Source organism: Lathamus discolor, chromosome 4 (assembly GCF_037157495.1).
Source record: "Lathamus discolor isolate bLatDis1 chromosome 4, bLatDis1.hap1, whole genome shotgun sequence".
In the NCBI taxonomy this organism is placed as follows: domain Eukaryota; kingdom Metazoa; phylum Chordata; class Aves; order Psittaciformes; family Psittacidae; genus Lathamus; species Lathamus discolor.
Window position 1 is genome coordinate 126,044,358 of NC_088887.1, and position 21,862 is coordinate 126,066,219.

Here is a 21,862-nt window from a genome sequence, read left to right on the forward strand (position 1 = left end):
GGACCACTGCAGATGACACAGGAGCTTGTCTTGGACACTGGCTGGACACTTCTGGGTGAGGCAGTGAGGCTGCTCCTTGCACACAAGCAGAGCTGTACGTGCAGGGCTTAGAAGAGAGCCCAAGGTGATCTCCATAGGACTTCTCCCCCAACTTCTGCCATCCACCTCCAGCAAGGGATGCCATAAACATCATGTAATCACCTCCTAAGAGGAGGGAGATCTCAGCCCACCTCCAAGAGTAAGTGAGACAAGAGGTGTCTTGAGCCCCGGACACTCCAGCTTGGCCAGCACCAGGTCAGTGCAAGAACCAGTGAGGCTCTCTAGTTCAGAACCAAGCACCTGCATAGCTCCTCACTATGCAATTTATCTCCTAGAATCCCAGCCTGGTTTGGGTTGAAGGGACCTCAAAGCTCCTCCAGTCCCAACCCCTGCCACAGGCAGGGACCCCTTCCACTGGAGCAGCTTGCTCCAAGCCCCTGTGTCCAACCTGGCCTTGAGCACTGCCAGGGATGGGGCAGCCACAGCTTCTCTGGGCACCCTGTGCCAGCGCCTCAGCACCCTCACAGGGAAGAGCTTCTGCCTAAGAGCTCAGCTCAGTCTCCCCTCGGGCAGGTTCAAGCCATTCCCCTTGGCCTGGCCCTACAGGCCCTTGTCCCAAGCCCCTCTCCAGCTTCCCTGCAGCCCCTTTAGGCACTGGAGCTGCTCTCAGGTCTCCCCTTCAGGAGCCTTCTCTTGTCCAGGCTGCCCCTGCCCAGCTCTCTCAGCCTGGCTCCAGAGCAGAGCTGCTCCAGCCCTCGCAGCATCTCCATGGCCTCCTCTGGCCTCGCTCCAACAGCTCCATGTCCTTTATTTAATTAAAAGCAGTGATAAGGAACCAAAGAACAACCCAACAGCACCATCAAGATTAACATGTTAGGTGCTGCAGCCACCACAGTCCCAGTTCCCATTGCATCAGCATCCTCTCTGTGCTTCCCACAGTGCCCAAATGAGCTCTCGGTACAATAGCAAAGTCCTCTGGGCAACCACTCTTGTCCCCATGAGACAGCACTAAACAGCTCTGACAACGTCTATTTAAACACTGTCTAAAAATACATCTGGCTTTCGACCACTGCAGAGGCAGGTAAAGCCTCGCAGTGACTGTGACATAGCAAGGACAGATCCTTAGGTACAGCTTAGACTGCACTGTTTCAGGGGCCTATCTGTCAAGTCAGCAAACAGCATCATTTCCAAGCAATTCCCAGTCGATAATCGTTTCAGAGGGTTACTTGCAGTTCCTAATCCCCACGTGCTTTGAGAAGGGTACAAAAAGGTCTTTCTTTCCCCTTTATTCTTTAAATAAATAGGAACAAAACCAGATGCCTCATTAACAGCTCACAGGAGAGGCCAGAGGCAGAATCTGCATTGGTTCCAACTCTTCACGACACAGCAACCTCAATTCCTGGGCATGCAGGATGGAAGTCACCTGCACCTCATGGTACCCGTGGCCAGTTAGGCAAGCACCCAAAGGGGAAATAAGACAGGAAGAAATACCTTGGCTAGAGCAAGCGTTAGATTTAGTCTGCAGTACTTCTACAACATGCATTTAACCCAATATTTTGCGGGCAAAACATCTGTTAGGAGATGATTTCCACTCCCATGGGCCCAGAAACACCTAGAGATGCTCTCGCCTCCCTACAGCCTGCCCCATGCAGCGTCCATCCATCGATGTCTCCCACAAGCAAAATCTCCTCACATCCCTAAAATCCAGGATGCTTGGTACTGAGCTTGGCCACGACCTGGGGCATGAAAAAGAACAGGATCAGGGATGGGAAACTACTACAGTTCATGCAGGAGTATTTACACTCCTCTTTATGGCCTGGATAAGTCCAGTCTCTTAAAATAGAATCATAGAAGGGTTTGGGTTGGAAAGGACCTCAAGATCATCCAGTTCCAACCCCCCTGCCATGGGCAGGGACACCTCACACTAAACCATCCCACACAAGGCTTCATCCAACCTGGCCTTGAACACTGCCAGGGATGGAGCACTCACAACCTCCCTGGGCAACCCATTCCAGTGCCTCAGCACCCTCACAGGAAAGAATTTCCTCCTTGTATCCAATCTAAACTTCCCCTGTTTCAGTTTGAACCCGTTACCCCTTGTCCTGTCACTGCAGTCCCTGACGAAGAGTCCCTCCCCAGCATCCCTATAGGCCCCCTTCAGACACTGGAAGCTGCTCTGAGGTCTCCACGCAGCTTCTCTTCTCCAGGCTCAACAGCCCCAATGTTCTCAGCCTGGCTCCATACAGGAGCTGCTCCAGCCCCTGCTCATCCTCGTGGCCTCCTCTGCACTTGCTCCAACAACTCCATGTCCTTTTTATGTTGAGGACACCAACTCCTGTCCTCTACTCATGCAAAAAGTCACATTAGGGCCAGGCAACATATTTACACCCCTATAACCTTTCATCTGCTTCTCTAAAGATATTAAACTAGTCATGTTTAGGTGAGGTTCCACCTTACGAGGACTGCCCAATGCCTTGGTTAGTGCCTTGACATTTCTAATCCCCCTCTTTTCGTGTGTGAAGAAAAGAAGTTAAAGAGAATCATTTTAAATCAACCCCCCCAAAATCCTTTAGAACTGGTGACTCCACAAATACAGTTAGATGTATATACACCACACCACCGCTCTGCCATAGTTGGGTTTGATGGCTCTTACATTAGTAATCACCCCACTCCTCCCCACTTTTCATTAGCTGCATTGGCTTTGTCAGGGCATCCATGAGACCAAAGCGATCTAGAAACAATTCAACCAAGCCATTAGTAATGCCACTGAGGCCAGGAAACAGGAATTGCACATTCCGTGTCAAAGTAGGAGCCTTGCAGTGATAACTGCATCCCAGACTCACCCTCTGGACTGTACTGGAAGCAGAAGCTGGTGATTAAGTTCACAGATGTGGCTGACTATTTGTTACAGCTCTATCACAGTCCTCACCACGTGTTATAACACGGAGATGTGCTGTAGGATCCAAACCAGATATTAACAGCTTCCAGAAGAACTGGCCTCATGGAAGGAGGTGATCCTGCCCCTCTGCTCTGCTCTGGTGAGACCTCACCTGGAGCATTGTGTGCAGTTCTGGTGTCCTCAACATAAAAAGGACATGGAACTGCTGGAACAAGGCCAGAGGAGGCCACGAGGATGAGCAGGGGCTGGAGCAGCTCCCGTATGAAGACAGGCTGAGGAAGTTGGGGCTGTTGAGCCTGGAGAAGAGAAGCTGCGTGGAGACCTCAGAGCAGCTTCCAGTGTCTGAAGGGGGCCTATAGGGATGCTGGGGAGGGACTCTTCATCAGGGACTGCAGTGACAGGACAAGGGGTAACGGGTTCAAACTGAAACAGGGGAAGTTTAGATTGGATCTAAGGAGGAAATTCTTTCCTGTGAGGGTGCTGAGGCACTGGAATGGGTTGCCCAGGGAGGCTGTGAGTGCTCCATCCCTGGCAGTGTTCAAGGCCAGGTTGGATGAAGCCTTGTGTGGGATGGTTTAGTGTGAGGTGTCCCTGCCCATGGCAGGGGGTTGGAACTGGATGATCTTGAGGTCCTTTCCAACCCAAACCATTCTGTGATTCTATGATTAATGCATGAGGCATCTTCCTTAGAGGACCACGCTCCCATAGAGCATCCAGCAGCGCAAACCTCCACCACAGAAACCCCCAGTTCAAGTCAACGCATAAATCTGAGGTTTCCAAGCCAAACCCTTACCCAAAACCGTACCTATGGCAGTAACCAGTCCCATGAAGATGAGTTTCTGCAGCAGAGCTGGACTAAATCACCTGCAGTGGAATACTCACCCACCCCACCAGATAACTTCATCTCCAGCTCTGCTAAGGGGAAGGCTTTCAGATGCTCATCAGCTTTGCACTCCAGGGAAACAACACCCTCTCCTCCCCTGCACTAGTGATATTCAGCAGGGAAGTACAGATGTGCTCTCACTTGCCACTTGCTTCTTCCTTATGAATTCCAACCCCAAGGCTCTCATTTACTGGAAGTGGTGTTTTCTGCACCCAGACCTTTTGTAGCTGCAGCGTTTTGCTGCTGCTCTGCAAACCGATGAATGAGAACACGAAGAAAGCCAAGAACTGCACAAGGTCAACACCGAGCTCCAAAATATACATGCAAAAAGACAGATCAACACCACCCCAATGTCTTTAACACAAAACCACATCATTCCACCACATACAAGCTGCAACTGAACGGATTAAGGTTCACCTCTCTCCATAAAACTACCCCATAGAATGGTTTGGGTTGAAGGGACCTTAAAGCTCATCCAGTCCCAACCCCTGCCATGGGCAGGGCCCCCTTCCACTGGAGCAGCTTGCTCCAAGCCCCTGTGTCCAACCTGGCCTTGAGCACTGCCAGGGATGGGGCAGCCACAGCTTCTCTGGGCACCCTGTGCCAGCGCCTCAGCACCCTCACAGGGAAGAGCTTCCTTATATCTAACCTAAGGAACATACAAGGTAGTTTACCACTGCCTTTCTATACCCACCATGGGCTTCTCTGAGCTTCTTGCCTATTCAAAGCTTCCCATCAGAGCACTTCACACAGGCTCGGACTGTTAAAAACCATGTTTACAGTGGGTGTTGGCCTTATCACCCGGATGAATGTGTCCTGGATGCATGCCCCGCTCTGCTGAAACATGATATAATCCCTCCAAACACATTATCAAGAACTGCTGGTTGCTTAATGAGCCCCATGCGATTTCCATCTCGCAGGAGAGGGCAAACCCCACCAGTTTGCCTTTCCTAGCTCAGCCCATGAGCCAAGCAAACCAAAGCCTATCGCGAAACAGTCACACCAGCCACCTTTCCTCTTCCTTCCCATCAAAAATCCCAGCAGCTCCCTGCAGGAAGCTCTTTTGATAAATGCTGAAAGGACCTGGAAGTCCTTATCTGCAGTGTCATGGAGTTTAGGGGATATCTGGAAAAAGAATTAGGTCATAGCAAAGTAACTGCATAATCAGGGGGTGATTTGCATCCTTCAGCCTGCAATATCCAAGGGTTTATTGTTTCTGCGTATGGCACTGAATTGCTCAGGTTCAAGTCAATCAGTGCACCCACAGTGAAGTCTCAGTGAACAGATCAGCATCTTCTCACGCTGCTCTGTCAAGGCCTGATTGATGACAGCTTTTCCTTGGAAACATTCTTGGAGAACAAATGCAGTCTTCATTGATGGCCTTAAGGCACTTCCCAACCCAAACTATTCTGTGATTCTATTAAATAATGGCTTGGGTTGAAAGGAGCTCTAAAGCTCATCTGGGCAAACCACCCTAGTGATAAGCAGGGACATCTTCAACTGGACCAAGCTGCACCAAGCCCCTGTGTCCAGCCTGGCCTTGAGCACTGCCAGGGATGGGGCAGCCACAGCTTCTCTGGGCACCCTGTGCCAGCGCCTCAGCACCCTCACAGGGAAGAGCTTCTGCCTAAGAGCTCAGCTCAGTCTCCCCTCGGGCAGGTTCAAGCCATTCCCCTTGGCCTGGCCCTACAGGCCCTTGTCCCAAGCCCCTCTCCAGGTTCCCTGCAGCCCCTTTAGGCACTGGAGCTGCTCTCAGGTCTCCCCTTCAGGAGCCTTCTCTTGTCCAGGCTGCCCCAGCCCAGCTCTCTCAGCCTTGCTCCAGAGCAGAGCTGCTCCAGCCCTCGCAGCAGCTCCATGGCCTCCTCTGGACTCGCTCCAACAGCTCCACATCTTTCCTATCACTGGTATTCAAGGCAATTCTACCACGTTTTGGTATAGCAGATGGGTTATGGAATTGATATACTTCAGAAGCAGAGGTTTGCTATGGGCAGGGATGCTTCACACTAGACCACGTTGCCCAAGGCTGTCCAATCCAGCCTTGAACACTGCCAGGGATGCAGGGATGGCGCATTTATCACTCCTGCATCTGTTTTTGTGGATCCCGTGATGAGGACCCAGACAGCAATTATACAACAATAAAGAGGGAACTGAGCAGGACAAAGGCAAGTAAACCAAAGACTAAAGCTGAGCCCATACATCATCAGGCGAGTGCTTCCCACGATGGAGAGGAAGGGGAAGGAAGGAAGTCAGGCGCACAGGGAACAATCGCTCCAAGGAAGAGGAAGCAGCATTGTTTGAGAGATTGAACAGAAAAGCATACACACTAAGCCCCCAGCCCTCAAATAAAGAAGGAAAAGCCCCACAGCACAGGCTTTGGGAAGGCTCAGCTCCACCTTGACATCCCCCCACCCGAGCCAGGAGGGAAGAGAAGCCGCTTTGTTTGATTTTTCCCAAGCTGCATTCCCAGCCCTTTTCCCCAGGAAGGAAACCTTCCACGCTCCCCTTCCCCTCCAATTTGAACCTGGCTCCTTATTCCACCTCCCCCAGCAAAACAGGCCGCAGGACAACAGGCTCATGCTTTTGCTCCATCGCTCAATAGCTCCCAAGAGCCCTGGTAGTGTGAGGAAACAGGAGCAAAATGCAGCAGCTCATTGCTGGGTCATGAATTCCATCCCAATGTGGGGTAGCAGGATATCCGCAAGCTTTTCAGGAGCTGTAGTGGGGAAACCTGCACACCCAACATGATATCCAGTGATAGGACAAGGGGCAATGGGTGTAAACTGGAGGAGCATAGGAAGTTCCACGTTAACATCAGGAAGAACTTCTTTACTGTAAGAGTGACAGAGCACTGGAACGGGTTGCCCAGGGGGGTTGTGGAGTCTCCTACACTGGAGATATTCAAGGCCCGCCTGGACAAGCTCCTGTGTGATGTACTGTAGGTTACCCTGCTCTTGCAGGGGGGTTGGACTAGATGATCTTTTGAGGTCCCTTCCAACCCTTGGGATTCTGTGATTCTGTGATTCCTTGCCATTCCATGGGGCTGGAACTAGAGATCTTAAGATCCTTTCCGACCCTAACTATTCTATGATTGTATGATTCCCCATTTCACTGAGACCTCCCCTCTTCCCAGCATGGAAGACCCCAAGGATATCTACACCAGCAGGAGAAACGGGGCTGTGCACATCCTATTTAGCAATGGTAAAACTCTGCTCCAGCTCAGTTAACTCCCTGCTGTCACATAATCACAACTGAATTTCATTCCACTTAAGCCTTTCCCAAAATACCTGTGAGTCCTTTGAGGTACTTTTTCCCCCCCTCTCATCAAAAGCTTTGCACAGATTAAATCCTATTAGCACATAACAACCACGCAATGACCATAACGTTTGGGGCTCCTTTGCTTACTGACACTCAGCAAAGCCATTACCGCACCTTCTCCTTCAAATAGAAGTTCAAAGCATCTGAAACCTCAAAGCAGCCTTCTGTGCACAGCACTTAGTGCTAATCCCACCAGAGCAACCCTGCCCTTTACTCCTGGTAAGACGCTGGGCACTGGCTGCCCAGAGAGGCGGTGGATGCTCCATCTCTGGAGACATTCAAGTGGCCCTGGGCAACCTCATCTAATTGATGCTCATTGCAGGGGGGTTGGAACTGGATGAGCTTTGAAGGTCTCTTCCAGCCCAAACTATTCTATGATTCTACTAACAGTGTAATAACCCACTGCTGGATCTCAGCTCTCTGCCCTGTCCTGCCCCACCAACCAGCAGTGCAGCTTCACAATGCTGGATCATTCCTAATCCCTCTCAAATGACAGTTCAGGGCAACCTTTAACTGATGGTTCAAGAAATCACCCCCTCATGGTGGCTGGTAGAGGCAAAGCACTTGTGTGCTTGGACTTTAAATGATCTCAAGTGGTGCAAAAGCCTCAAAGCACCCTTCTCCATCCGCTATTTTAGTGCTGGAAACATTACATCTTTACACCTCTTCCCAAAGGAAGCTGTTATCATTCACATGCCCCATTATCTTTAAGCTTTTTCCTACAAATATCCCTGTGTGTTTCAATGCTACAGAAGCAATAAGAGGTCCTTCCTTAATGATATCTTCTCACAGGTTCCTATAGACACTCTGGACATGAGACTTCACAGAATGCTTTAGGTTGGATGTTAAGGATCATCTGACTCCAACTCCCCTGCAGAAGGTGCCAGCAGTCACCAGAGGGGTGGACTTACCTAAGCTGTCCTGGCAGCATCAAGGAGAGGGATGCGTCTGAAACACCATACTGGGGAGACCACAGAGATGTCACCCACCTCTGTACAGGGGGTTAATTTGTCAGTCATCCATAAGGCTCGTCCAAGTGGCCCTCAAAACCTGGAGTGTTGCAGAGGCCCCACAACCGTGCCCCTGCACATCACTACCAATGGAAAGATGTTCTGCAACTGAACCGAAATCACCTTATCTCTAAATGAAGATGAAAGTCCTTCCTTTTGTTTTCTGTAGTTCTCCAAGACTTCAGCCCAAAACTGGAAGTGCAAAAGCCTGCTAGGAAACAATCGTATTCCCTTTGGTCTTCTTGTTCTTGCAGCCGGATATCGGCCACGTTACCACCTTCTTCACCTAGATAATCCCCCTTTTCACCCCGTGTCTTGCCAGAGCAAATCACAGAATCAACAAGGCTGGAGAAAACCTTTAAAGCCTGCCAGGGATGGAGCATTCATTACTTCTCCGGGCACGCTGTACCAGCGCCTCAGCACCCTCACAGGCAAGAGCTTCTGCCTAAGAGCTCATCTCAGTCTCCCCTGTTCCAGTTTGAACCCATCACCCCTTGTCTTTTCACCACAGTCCCCAATGAAGAGTCCCTCTCCAGCATCCAGTTACCTCCACCCCAGTTACCAACAGACACTTGCATTTAAAAGCTATTCCTGCAGCACACACACAGAACCCAAACCCAGGAGCAAGAGAGCTGCCAGAGAAGCCACTCTCCAACACCCGCTGCTCCAAGTTAGAGCTTTGTGAGCAGGGTAATTCCTAGAGGAATTTAAGAATCCCATTATAGCAACCAGCCTCCCACGCATGCAAACACTGCCCAGGTCTCAGGTTATAGAGGCAAAACACTCTTCAATTCTTTACCCTGCAGCTTTTCACTGGCATCTCCCACAGAGCCAGAGACTGGTACAAAGGGAATGCTTTGAACCCAAATGCCAAGGGAAGAAGCTCCTGTATGGAGCCAGGCTGAGAACATTGGGGCTGTTCAGCCTGGAGAAGAGAAGCTGCGTGGAGACCTCAGAGCAGCTTCCAGTGTCTGAAGGGGGCTGCAAGGATGCTGGGGAGGGACTCTTCATCAGGGACTGCAGTGATGGGACAAGGGGTAATGGGTTCAGACTGAAACAGAGGAAGCTCAGGTTGGAGATAAGGAGGAAATTCTTTCCTGTGAGGGTGCTGAGGCACTGGAATGGGTTGCCCAGGGAAGCTATGAGTGCTCCATCCCTGGCAGTGTTCAAGGCCAGGTTGGACAGAGCCTTGGGTGGGATGGTTTAGTGTGAGGTGTCCCTGCCCATGGCAGGGGGTTGGAACTGGATGATCTTAAGGTCCTTTCCAGCCCAAACCATTCTGTGATTCTATGAATTCAACTCTGACATCTGCTTTCCAAGGGTATTTTCTCCACTGAAAGCTCAAATGACGACAAAACAATTATTAAGCATAACAGGAACTCTTACAAGAACTTTGGGAGGCAAAACTTCTATGAAGGCAGATCTTTTCTGCCCATTATCAGCAACATCTTCCTAGGCTTCATTAAGCACATTACAAATTTACTTTTGTCAATGGAAGTACAGATGCCATTTGATCTAAAGATTAGGATCACATTTCCTTCCTCTAAGGCAAAAGGCAAACATTAGCAGGATTACTGGGGTTAAGCATTAATTATTGCTTGGGAGCGGCCCACACTTGCTGATGCAGGAGACTTGGGTTTAATACTAGTTAATAGTTGCAACATATTAAGGGGCTATTAAGATCCAGCCACATGTGGTAGCAATATCCAAGTGACACCTTTATTTCATAGAACAGTTTGGGTTGGAAAGGACCTTAAGATCATCCAGTTCCAACCCCCTGCCATGGGCAGGGACACCTCACACTAAACCATGGCACCCAAGGCTCTGTCCAACCTGGCCTTGAACACTGCCAGGGATGGAGCACTCACAACCTCCCTGGGCAACCCATTCCAGTGCCTCAGCACCCTCACAGGAAAGAATTTCCTCCTTAGATCCAACCTGAACTTCCCCTGTTTCAGTCTGAACCCATCACCCCTTGTCCTGTCACTGCAGTCCCTGATGAAGAGTCCCTCCCCAGCATCCCTATAGGCCCCCTTCAGACACTGGAAGCTGCTCTGAGGTCTCCACGCAGCTTCTCTGCTCCAGGCTCAACAGCCCCAATGTTCTCAGCCTGGCTCCATACAGGAGCTGCTCCAGCCCCTGCTCATCCTCATGGCCTCCTCTGGACTTGTTCCAGCAGTTCCATGTCCTTTTTATGTTGAGGACCCCAGAACTGCACACAATGCTCCAGGTGAGGTCTCACCAGAGCAGAGCAGAGGGGCAGGATCACCTCCTTCGCCCTGCTGGTCACGCTCCTTTGGATGCAGCCCAGGATACGGTTGCTTTCTGGGCTGCGAGCGCACACTGCAGCCGGCTCATGTTCATTTTCTCATCGACCAGCACCCCCAAGTCCTTCTCCGCAGGGCCGCTCTGAATCTCTTCTCTGCCTAACCTGTAGCTGTGCCTGGGATTGCTCCGACCCAGGTGTAGGACCTTGCACTTGTCGTGGTTGAACTCCATAAGGTTGGCATCAGCCCACCTCACAAGCGTGTCCAGGTCCCTCTGGATGGCATCCCTTCCCTCCAGCGCATCAACCGGACCACACAGCTTGGTGTCATTTCATAGAATCACAGAAGGGTTTGTGTGGGAAAGGAGCTAGAATCTCCTCCAGCCCCAACCCCTGCCCCAGGCAGGGACCCCTTCCACTGGAGCAGCTTGCTCCAAGCCCCTGTGTCCAACCTGGCCTTGAGCACTGCCAGGGATGGTGGCTATGAAGAAGATGGAGATTCTCTTTTGACAAGGAGTCCCATGGGAAAGCCGAGGGGTGATGGGCACCAGTTATTGCTGGGGAGATTCCCAATGGACACAAGAGGGAAATGGTTCCCAATGAGAAAAAAACAGCCACTGGAATCTCCCTGTGGAAGTGGTGACTCCCCAGTGTTGGACACTGTTAAGATTGGGCTGCACAGGGTGCTGGGCATGCAGTCTGGGTCATGCTGTGCCTGGAAAGGTTGGACCAGATGATCCTCAAGGTCCTTTCCAACCTGGTGTTCTGTGATTAAATAGCTACAGGCAGCTTTCTGGCCACAATACAATCACATGGATGGACTGCTACTATCTAACCATGACCCAGATCCCTGTGATCCTTCACCCAGGAACAAAGCTGAGACCTCTGAAGCCCACTGGAGTCCAAGTGACTGCTGGATGCCCTGGCTGCTATGGTGCTCTGAAGAACCAAGCTCTGATTCTTCTGCAAAGCAAACTTTGTTCATCAAGCACAGAAAAGAAGGGGAGAGACTGGAAATTACAGGGCAAGTGGTACAAAGGGGCTAAATAGAGCCCGCAGTGACTGTGTGAGCACTCCAGAACACCCTGGTCCAGAATACATGGTGAGCAGAATGCCCAAACTACGCAGGAAGGAAAAAGACAAAGGGACCACATGAAATATACCAGTTCCATAGCCAACCCCAAACAGACAACTGGCCAAGTGCTGTGCATGAATAGTGAGCAAGTGACAGGGCAAAAGGGGACCTCTTAAGGCTCTTATCCTTTAGATCCTCACTCAGACACTAGTTGCGACATCCCTTCTCCAAGGGAAGCCTTCAGCTATGGGATCTGTCACCAGGTAGACATCCATTAAGATGCTTTATAATGCCCTGCTTAGCACATTCCCGCATGGATGCCCAGGCAGTACATGACATGTGCGGCTTTCTCCTGATGGCCAAGCTTCTCAAGTGTGGAAGTAATCAAGGTACATGCCAGGCATGGCCCTCCTCCGAGCTCAATTCCCGCTCGGCAGCATCCAGGCTGCGGCAGCGCTGCACCTTTGCACTTCCTCTGCTGTGGAACCGAGTTATTCCAAGTCTCATCATTAAAACAAAGTCAAACTCCATCCGTTTCCACTCAAATAAAGACTCCTCTGAGGTCGCTCTGCTCAGTACCCGTGACTCTGCTGCCCTGCCTTGCAGCACAGCTCTCCCACACCAGGAGCAGGGGGGGTGAGCGACACCAAAACCAGCGCCTGGATTTGCTCAGGGTTTATTCTGAGCTGGGTGCAAAGCAGTATCTTTGTGCTATTTAGGTGCTCAGACCCATGCAGCAAGTCCGATGTGATCCATAGCACCACAGAACCAGTCAGGTTGGAAAAGACCTTTAAGATCAGCAAGTCCAACCATTACCCCAGGACTGCCAAGTCCATCACTAACCCATGTCACTAAGGGTCTCAACACTAAGTAAGAGTCTTAAACACCTGGAATAAAGAGGGAAATTCAACCATCCATAGCTAACATCCAGGGTGGGAGAGCAAAAGCCACAGCAGCATTGATCCTTTCACCCAGCAAGTGCTATTAGAAAGACTAGAGCACTATCAGTAGTCTTCAAAGCAGAGAGGCTGCATTAGCGAGCTGGAGGAGGATGGAAAGCCAAACATCAAGCAAGCAGGCCTGCAGGAAATCAGGAAAGTGATATTCAACACTGTAATTACGAGTGATTAAGCTCCTGGGTGACAAATCTGTTCATGCTGAATAAAGGCTGTGGAGCCAAGTTACCCCACTGCCAAAAGTAGCACCAGGAGGCCAGTGACTGACTGCAGAGAGATTGCACCAAGTGACAGCTTGGATGCAGCTTGATGCTGTCCCCATTACAGCCAATGGGAAGGAACAGGGCCACCAAGACTGGAATGGTCACCAATATCTTCCTCAGCCCCACTCGACCGGGCAAACACTGCATGGGAAGTTGTGTTGTACACTCGATTCTTTCAAGCCAGAATAACCACTGACATCTGTAACCATGTTTTCAGCAGCCACCCCATTTAGGTAACCAGTGTCCCATCAAATGGCTTTGGTTTGTGAGCTGTGCAGCATCAGACGCAGGATACAGTGATAGAATCATGGAAACCCAGGTTGGAATGGACCTCAAACATCATCCAGTCCAACCTTTCCAGGCACAGCATGACCTAGACTGGATGCCCAGCACCCTGTGCAGCCCGGTCTTAACAGTGTCCAGCACTGGGGAGTCACCACTTCCCTGGGGAGATTATTCCAGTGGCTGCTTGCTCTCAGTGGGAAGCATTTCCCTCTTGTGTCCATTGGGAATCTCCCCCAAGAATAACTTCTTGCCCTTCCCATAGGACTCCCTGTCAAAAGGGCTGAGGTATCAGCAATGCAAGCTCTTATATTGCCTCAAAACCACAAGTCTGAGTAACAAAGCTCCCCATATCTCACAGCAGACAAATCCCACTAACGTCCCTTGTGCCAGCACATCAGTTCCTGCACAAGGAAGCCCTTTGGAAAACGGCATCTTAGAGATTTACTTTCTTTACCCCTTTTGCTCCAGATGGACCACGTACTTTGAATACTCCCTCAGCAGCCCCTCACTTCCCATTCTCATCCCACCCATCAGCATCACATCGTATTTTACAACACTGTGTATTATGCTATGGGGATACTCACCAGGTTCACAGCCCCTTCGGGTCAGTAGCAACAGATCAAGGTAAGGGCACAGAACAGCCTCAGACTCTCCCCTGATTAAACCAGTTCTCACTTGGTTCTGTGTTTTACCCCATCACAGCTCAGGAGCTGTCCTAAAACGACCCATGTTTAGTCTGAAAACCACTCTTCTGCCAGCAGCATTGGGAGAAACCAAGTCATACCGCTCACAGCAACCCCCGTGCTGCTCCCACCTCCACTGGGAACGCGTGTGAATAAGCGCCATGACAATGATGCTTTACAGTTTAGCATCAACCTTAAGATCCGCCTCTGAGCACCAGTGCAAAGCTGAGCCTCCAGAGCCAAGCAGACCTCCCATGCGGTGACATCCCCCACCGATTCCCACCTCCACATGGGGAAAATGCCATTTCCCTATTGCACGCAAGGAGCCAACACATTCCCTGCTGCCCTCCTTCCGTATTATTCACGGAGCAACCCACAGAGTCTCTTTAAACCAGGCTGGTGGGGGTGAAACCGAGACAGGTTCAGCTGCCAGACACTTCTGCACCATGTGCAAATGCTTCTCAAGGGGAAAAGCAGCTAAAGATAGCTCAGTCCTGGAATCAGACCCATACGACTGGGAACTTACTCCCACCCCAGCTGATGTTACTGTGTAGAGGAGGCATCTATCCCATCGACATCATCACAAGCTGCTTTTGCAGGGAGATGCTGGGGTTGAAGACCTCCGTTATATTCCCAGTCCAATCCCTCCGTACCAAAAAGCACTTGGAATGAAAAGCTTGGCTAATGGTTTGCAGCTGCAAGCCATGAGCGTCCCATGAGGAGATGAAACAGTCCCTGTGTCACTGTGGCAGCAGCAGGAAGGTTTTCCCGTTACCACCTTTACACCCTGCTGACTCCAAAGATGCTCCGTAAACTCATCCCATTGGCACGATCGGGATAAAGGGAGCAGAGCCCTTTGCCAAGTATGAGCACCCCTAAAGCTCCCAGCTATTTGGGGCAGGTTATGTCCAAAGCTGAAGGTATTTATGGTATCTAGTTACCATCCATCACTGGGGTGTGTGTGAATCACGAATCAAGTGCTCATTATTTGGCTATTGCACCGGCAAAAAGCTGTTAGAAAAGAGAAGGAGAAAAAACCCATTGCAGATTCCCTTTTCTTGTCCCATCCCACATATTACATTCTTTCCATCAGATCTGTATAGCTGCTCATGTGAAACAGTGACATTACACTCAGGTTATCATCATAGTGGAACAAAAACTACGTACTAAAATGCTGGAGCCAGGCAAAAGCTCCTACACAGCATCTTCCAGACCCTCTCTCACTGTAATGGTCGGACTTGATGATCATAAAGGCCTTTGCCAACCTAGCTGGTTCCATGATCTCAGCCACTTCCCACCTCCCAAGCATGTCTCACCACCTTCATGCAAGCATTGCCATCAACCCATTCCAGCCCACCACCAAAGGTGAACCTCCATCAAGTCACCTCCATCCCACAGAAGCCACCCAGATCCTTCTATAGGGTTTTTCAACCACCCCCCAAGCTCTCCACGTCAGCTCTTGGAGAGCATTCCTGCCTAATGGAAGAGGAAAGCACACCTGCACAGTGCAGTTGGGGACAGGGACTGCAAGACAAGGCTTTAAACCTCAGCTTCCTCACAAGCTCAGTGGTACGGATACTCAGGGAGATTTGGGTTAAACACCTCACCCCAACAGAGAAAAGAGGATGCTGCGTGGCTGAGTGCCATGCGTCTGCAACCAAAAAGGCACCCACATTTGAAGGGCTGCCAACAGCGAGCTGCAGCTCTGCTCTGCAGGAGGGGCTGTTGCCTTCCCATCAGTTCAGCTGCTGAAAGTACTGGGAACTTGCCATTGGAGTTAGATTCCCACCCGTTGGGAGCAGGCACCTGAAAAGCTGAGTTTACCGGAATGCAGCCACGGATGGCTACAAACTCATCAGAAGGGACAGGCAAGGAAAGAGAGGTGGTGGGGTACCCGTGTGTGTTAGAGAGTGCTTTGATTGCCTACAGCTTAATGATGGCTGAAGGAGGTGATCCTGCCCCTATGCTCTGCTCTGCTCTGGTGAGACCCCTCTTGCAGCACTGTGTGCAGTTCTGGTGTCCTCAACATAAAAAGGACATGGAGCTGTTGGAACAAGTCCAGAGGAGGCCACGAGGATGAGCAGGGGCTGGAGCAGCTCCTGTACGGAGAAAGGCTGAGAACATTGGGGCTGTTGAGCCTGGAGCAGAGAAGCTGCATGGAGACCTCAGAGCAGCTTCCTGTGTCTGAAGGGGGCTACAAGGATGCTGGGGAGGGACTCTTCATCAGGGACTGCAGTGACAGGACAAGGGGTGATGGGTTCAGACTGAAACAGGGGAAGTTCAGGTTGTGGATAAGGCAGAAGCTCTTCCCTGTGAGGGTGCTGAGGCGCTGGCACAGGGTGCCCAGAGAAGCTGTGGCTGCCCCATCCCTGGCAGTGCTCAAGGCCAGGTTGGACACAGGGGCTTGGAGCAAGCTGCTCCAGTGGAAGGGGTCCCTGCCCGTGGCAGGGGTTGGAGCTGGATGAGCTTTAAGGTCCTTTCCATCCCAAACCATTCTATGACAGGGTTGAATGATTATGGATGATAATCATGGGAAGGCCAACAAGGGACATGTCATGGTGCGAATCTGTTCTAGACCACCCACCCAGGGTGAAGAGGCAGATGAAGCACTCTGTAAGCAGACCAGGCCCAGTCAGCATGGGTTAATGGAAAGCAGGTGGTGGCCAGTCATAAGTGGCATTCCCAGGGATCAGCACTGGGGCCAAATTCCCCAATGCCCCGCCTGGCAATGAGCCCTTGGGGAATCCAGACACCTCAGCAACCCCCGCAGACCCACTCAAACAGCCACAGCCTAATTTGCCTCCAAGCTCAGCCATTCCCAGCTGTATTTATTCTTTTAATACCAGCTACATCACCTCGGCCCAATGATTTCTCTCCACAGCTCTGCCATTTAGCAAGCATTAAACCTGATGGTGCATGAGACAGAACAGGGTTTTATTCACACCCCCGTCCAAGAGCTGGCTGAGGAATGCTGGCAGCCACAAGTGTTTCAGGCAGTATTTGTCTCATACCTTTCGGGTCCAAACTCTATGGGTCCAAACTCTATGGGTCCAAACTCTATGGGTCCAAACTCTATGGGTCCAAACTCTATGGGTCCAAACTCTATGGGTCCAAACTCTATGGGTCCAAACTCTATGGGTCCAAACTCTATGGGTCCAAACTCTATGGGTCCAAACTCTATGGGTCCAAACTCTATGGGTCCAAACTCTATGGGTCCAAACTCTATGGGTCCAAACTCTATGGGTCCAAACTCTATGGGTCCAAACTCTATGGGTCCAAACTCTATGGGATCTGTCAGGAAAAAAACGCCAGTTTGGCTGCAGAACAGCTTCATCATCCTCATCAGCTTCAGACAGTGCTGAAACAGAGCAGCAATCATAGAACGGTCTGGGTTAAAGGGACCTCAAAGCTCTGCCTCCAACCCCTGCCATGGGCAGGGACCCCTTCCACTGGAGCAGCTTGCTCCAAGCCCCTGTGTCCAACCTGGCCTTGAGCACTGCCAGGGATGGGGCAGCCACAGCTTCTCTGGGCACCCTGTGCCAGCGCCTCAGCACCCTCACAGGGAAGAGCTTCTGCCTAAGAGCTCAGCTCAGTCTCCCCTCAGGCAGGTTCAAGCCATTCCCCTTGGCCTATCCTTACCAGTAAGTTTTAGGTGGCCAGGTAAAAGCAGCCAGAAGGCAACAGTGGCTGGGACACGTACAAGGAGGATGCGACATCAGTGTCTTGACCAAGCACTGGGGCACTCCCATGGAGCAGCAGCGCTTGGACAACTCTTCCTCTCTCCCAGATGTCCCTCTTGGGACTCCACAAGCCTTTAGAAACAATCATCTTCTGGAGCCTAACAAAGGGTTGGAAAAACAACCACGCATGGGCAAGTAAATGAGGGTGAGGCCCAGAGCTGATGCCAGAGACGGAAAGGTTAAAGGGGAGATGGCACACATGGAACAGGATTTAAGCTGTTCTTGCTGCCTCTTCCTCCTAGCACTTGCTCATTTTTCATTCCTCCTAGATCTAACCCCAGGCCCCACCATGGCTGCATTTCGCTTCCAACTTGAAGTGGAGAACTTCTTATAAGTACTATGAAAAGGGTCAGGGATCCCAATAACAGCTCTCGAGGTAAAAAGAGGGTTGGAAATCACTGCAACCACGTTCTCTCAGTGCAAAAGGCTGGTTTGCGTTTCCCGACTGCAGTATCTAACCAAGAGAAACTTCCCAGGAGACACTGCCTCAAGCACAACGTGTCTGAGCCATAACCAGTACCAAGAGATGCTCCTTCTCCCCAGCTTCACAACATTTGGAGTGGATTCGGGTATAACGATTTGGGTATCAATTCTGGTAGGAGTCAGATGGCTTTGCTACATGAAGTACTGCAACCGGATAACCCCAGGAGTTCCCATTTCCACTTACTTTAACTCTGGCTTCTTTAGATGAGGTTGCTATCCCAAAGCCAAGTTCGGAGCACTGGATGCTGCGTTTAATCCTATTAGCTGATTACATGGCCGAGCAGCAGCAATTGTTTGCTGAAAGAGTGAACCCAACTGCCCAGTTTGGGAGCCAGACGGTCACAGTGACCTTGTGTACAGCAGCACGTAACAGCAATGGGTGTTGGCTTTTGACAAGAGTGGGAGCAATCTCTTTCAACAGCTCAGCCTATCTACAGCACAACCAGGGCTGATGCTCCTCATGCCAACCCTGGTTCAACCAGCCTAAAGCCTGGAGCATGGTTTTGCAGAGGGTGGGCATGTTTCTGCTATATATTGTGCTATACAAGCATCCCTCTTGCCAAGTCCCAGCTCCTTCCTCCTCCATCACCTGCCATGCCATCACCTGGCCTAATACACATGGCAAGAATGAGGACCAATTTGTCCTTTGTTCACAGCAGAGGGGACACTCATGCAAGAGGGCAGCAACCCTAAAGGGACCTTCCTGCCATGACCAAAGGAGATGAACATCGGGTTTGACCCTCTTTTCCCATGACTTTGTGCACATTTCTGGCAGGAGTCATGAATAACAACAAGGAAGCAAACAAGGAACATCCCTTCCCATCCTGGCTCCACTTCCTAATGGGAGCAGCCAAAGAAACAGGTTTCCCTTTCCAGGTCCCTTGACTTGTTGTTGGCTGCCTGGTTTCAACCTCCACACTGAATGCCTTCTGGGGAAGGAGCTTTACAGAGGCTGAAGATTCCATTCCATGGAGATTCCACGGACATTCATTTCCTCGTACCAAAAGGAAAGGCAGTTTCTGACCACACCACCCTGCCGTGAAGCAGGTATCACCACATCTCTTTCCTGGGGAGTTTAGCACAATAAACCCTGGTCACACTTCCAGAGACAAGCTGTGGCCATCTATCCTCTGGAGAAGGCTCCGTGTTGCAGATCCCAAGAGGATGGAGATGTCTGCATAAGCATGGAGTCAGCTGCCCCAATTTGAGGGGGACAAGACATGCCCACACTCAGACTGGAGCATCCCCCCCCATTCATCTCAGGGCATTCAGGTAACACATGGGAGCTGCTGGGAATTACACCCTTCCAAATTAAGATGATTCCTGGCCCAGATCTACACCACTGCACCCTTTACCTCTTTCAACCCCTGTGTTTGCCATCCTTCCAAAAGCCAGTGCCCTAAAAGAGCATCGAAGAGGAGAACTGTCCTCCCTGCACTACTGTTCAATAGCTGTATAGAAGCTCTGAGAACCCTTTCTCCAAGCAAAGAGCAACCCGGAGAGATGCAAGAAGGCAGATCCCTCAATTTCAATCCACGCTGAGACCAACTACCACCTTCTCTAAGCATCCCCAGCTCATTACATGCACACTCATAGAGCACAGAAGCCTTTCAGACACCTGCTTGACCGGTTCACAAGCCTCAATCCCCAAATTGCCCATTTCCTTGATGAAAAGCACATTTGAGAGGGACTTACGGAGCAGCAGCACTTCCAGCACCATTCCCTGGTGGATGTTTCCGGACTAAAGGACCCAAAACACCCCCATCTCTCCAGCTTTCTGACGGTTTGAATGGTGCTGATGAGCTCCCAGCTGGAACGGCTCTTGCGCACAGCTTTATCTGCAGCAGAGCACACTTGTGTGCTCTGAACCTCCCTTATCACTGCTGCAAATATCAGCAGAGATAGGGAGAAGCACGTAATGCCTGGGGAGGGAAGGCGCACAAATACAAGTGGACACGTCATCTTCTGACCCCATTTGACCAAGCTCATGGCCTCAGGGGCTCCCTGTTCATCACCCCATGTACCCTCAAAGGCTCCACAGCCCCTCGACAAGGACAGCCCAACATCCAGCCCGTAAACTGTGCCAGGAGCAGAGCGGACTCCAGACCTTCAGCAGGTCATCCCGATACGGCCCTCCAGGCAACACGCAGGCACGATACAAAGTTCATGGAAATAGGGAAAAAGCCAACGTTTCGCCTGAGCTGGGGGAAGAAGCCAAGAGAGCAGACTGATTGCCTCATGGGTCCAATACAGCACTCGCTACAGCCACACTATTACTCAAGAAGCTTGGATTTAAGGACTGGAGAGAGAAGGTTCCTTAAGGGGAGACCTTAGAGCAGCTCCAGTGCCCAAAGGGGCTGCAGGAAAGCTGCAGAGGGGCTTGGGACAAGGGGAATGGCTTTAACCGTGGCAGGGGTTGGAACCGGATGAGCTTTAAGCTCCCTTCCAACACAAACCACTCCGATTCTGCGATCCCACTTCAGACAATGCTCACAGCTTCCAGCTGCTTCAGTTACATGCTTTGCCTTAGGCAAAGCAGAAGAAAGGGGCTGGTGGATGCTAAACCCCAATCACCAAAACAAGGTGCTCTGGGTGGACTATTCAGTTTCGGGCTTAAAGGCTCCAAGTTAGATGCGTTGAACACATTAACAGCATCAGGTCCCTGCCTTCACGCTGCTCCTGTGACAGCAGGATTGATGCCCACCCTCCCCAGAGGGGCTTTGTGGAATGGTTTGCCCCAAGAGCACAAAGACCCTCTCGCATCCAGAGCCTCCTTTCCAGCCTTAGAGGTCTAGCAAACCACAGGGTAAGTTTTAAGCTCCTCACTACCTGTATTACTTCCTATACCCCGTGCAAGCTCAGGAGCAGAGCTGAAATCACAGCACGCTGCAGGGCTGCTACGCGCCCGGGTACCAACTCAAGGAAGGACATTTCTTCACCCATTGGCCTTCAGCAGCATCGTTCCTGCCCGAGTTCTCAGGGACAGCATCTCTGTTGCTATAAACCCACAAGCAGCTTTGTTTCCCTTTGCAAAGCAAAGCTGTATAAGGAGAACCCACGCAGTTTGTGTTTCAGCAACAAGCATCCACGCAGCGGTGCGACCTTGCGAGGCACAAAGGCTTTCCTGACAGCACAAGAGACACCAGAGCCCACTTATTCCCATCACATTAACATTTTAACATACACGGCTGTCTTCCCCACAGATACACCACATCCCCTTAACACACAGCTCTCCGACAGCAAGAGGCTGGAGATCCACACACACAGAATCCTTATGCAGAGGAGACAGATTAGGAAACACTTGTGATAAGGCAAAGTATCTCCAGCCCAGCTGTCAACCTTGCACTTTAAATTAGGCTTTTAATGAGGGCTGCAAGCACTCTGCATTCCAGCGATTAACTTGGAGCTAAATGAGTTTAGTTGCTTCTTTAACACCCATTCTGCTTCCAGGTTTCAGGCAGGAGCAGAAACAGGAGACAAGAGCTACAAGGAGCTTGCAGGCCCTCAGGCACCAGCAACTCTTAAGGGTAATGCCAAAGCACAAGGAGTGGGGTAACCCACCCCTAAGATAAGAGCCACCCATCACTATATACTTGCAGAGCATCAAATGCAACACGGCAAGAGGTTCGGGAGCTCACAGGACTCAGCTTGTGAGCATAGGGAAAGATGAGACAATAATATCTACACATTGCCATCTGTGTGAAAGCTGGAAAACAGCTCCCAAGTTCAGGGTATGAAGTGCAGAGCAATCCTTCGTGATACACATCATTTGCATGTGAACAGAAACACGGCTAAAAATAGACCTTTTGAGAAGCCACAGGTCTCACCTTACCTCTTGGCTTGATGGATTCCAGGGCTCCAAAAGCAGCCACAGATTACAAAGCCTGTTCAGCCATTAGTACAGCGCGACTCTCTAAGCGCAAGCAATAGCCACAGATGGAAAAATCATAACCCAAAAAGCTGGA

At 50.8% G+C, this 21,862-nt stretch overlaps 1 protein-coding gene across 2 annotated transcripts in view; it reads right to left on the bottom strand.

Moving 5' to 3' along the window:
* GDPD5 (glycerophosphodiester phosphodiesterase domain containing 5) overlaps positions 1–21,862 on the bottom strand; it is a 176,241-nt gene that overhangs the window by 148,372 nt on the left and 6,007 nt on the right. The window contains exon 1 of one of the 2 annotated variants that reach the window (XM_065678916.1): positions 19,593–19,812. The exons of the other annotated variant lie outside the window; for it this stretch is intronic. The gene's annotated coding sequence lies outside the window, so the exon portion shown is untranslated. Of the gene's footprint in view, positions 1–19,592; positions 19,813–21,862 lie in introns of those variants that run through there. 2 annotated transcript variants of the gene reach the window in all.